Genomic DNA, 964 nt, shown 5'->3' on the forward strand with positions numbered 1-964 from the left:
CACACACACACACACACACACACACACACACACACACACACACACACCAAAACAAAACAAGAGAGACAGAGACAGAAGGGGGGTATTTTTGATGACTGAACTGATATTTTTTTATGCCTGTTGATAAATAAAAGAAAATATTTAAGACGGAGTAACTGAAATAGTAGAGACAACTTAAATATTTTCATTTCTATGGAACCAGTGGCTGACAATAAGGATACTAAAAGTATAATTCAACTAATTTTTAGAGTTTCAATAGATATTTCTTAAAAATGAACCTTTAACTGATATCCTGATTTAAAACAAGATACAATCAGAACCAAACAGACAATGCTCAATAGGAATGCTTAATAGCTTTTTATAAAATTTGGCATCAGAAAGGTTAAAATAGGCCTTTTATGCCATTAACACAACCATTCTACTTAATCATCATTCAGTTATTCAATAGCTACGGCAGTGTCCCTGCCGTAGTGTGTGGGACAAATTCAGAGTCCAGAAATTGTTGTATAAATAAAAAAATGATCACACTGCAAATTCCTAGAAAGAAGGGCAATACTAGAAATCCACTTTCTTTTCTCTATCATGCAGATCTTGTTTGGGGACAACAAACCCATATCTAGAGGGTGCTACTTTGACAATGTTTTACTTTTGTTTACATAAATAATGATCTTAGCTGGCATATAGTTCCTTATTTGTTTAATCCAGTCATGTTTATCATTGGGAAGAATTTAAATGATTTCATATTAAAATTATGTCATTGTCTTCAATTGTGTGTCCACCGAAGAGTCTACCAGGCTCAATATCTCTATCTATCTATCTATCTATCTATCTATCTATCTATCTATCTATCTATCTATAAATTGATAAATTGATCGATAGATAGGTAGATAGGTAGATAGATAGATAGATAGATAGATAGATAGATAGATAGATAGTTTCTGTATATCTATATGTAGTTTCAAGG

Source organism: Psammomys obesus, unplaced genomic scaffold (genome assembly GCF_907164565.1).
Source record: "Psammomys obesus unplaced genomic scaffold, mPsaObe1.curated_primary_1811, whole genome shotgun sequence".
NCBI classification, from domain to species: domain Eukaryota; kingdom Metazoa; phylum Chordata; class Mammalia; order Rodentia; family Muridae; genus Psammomys; species Psammomys obesus.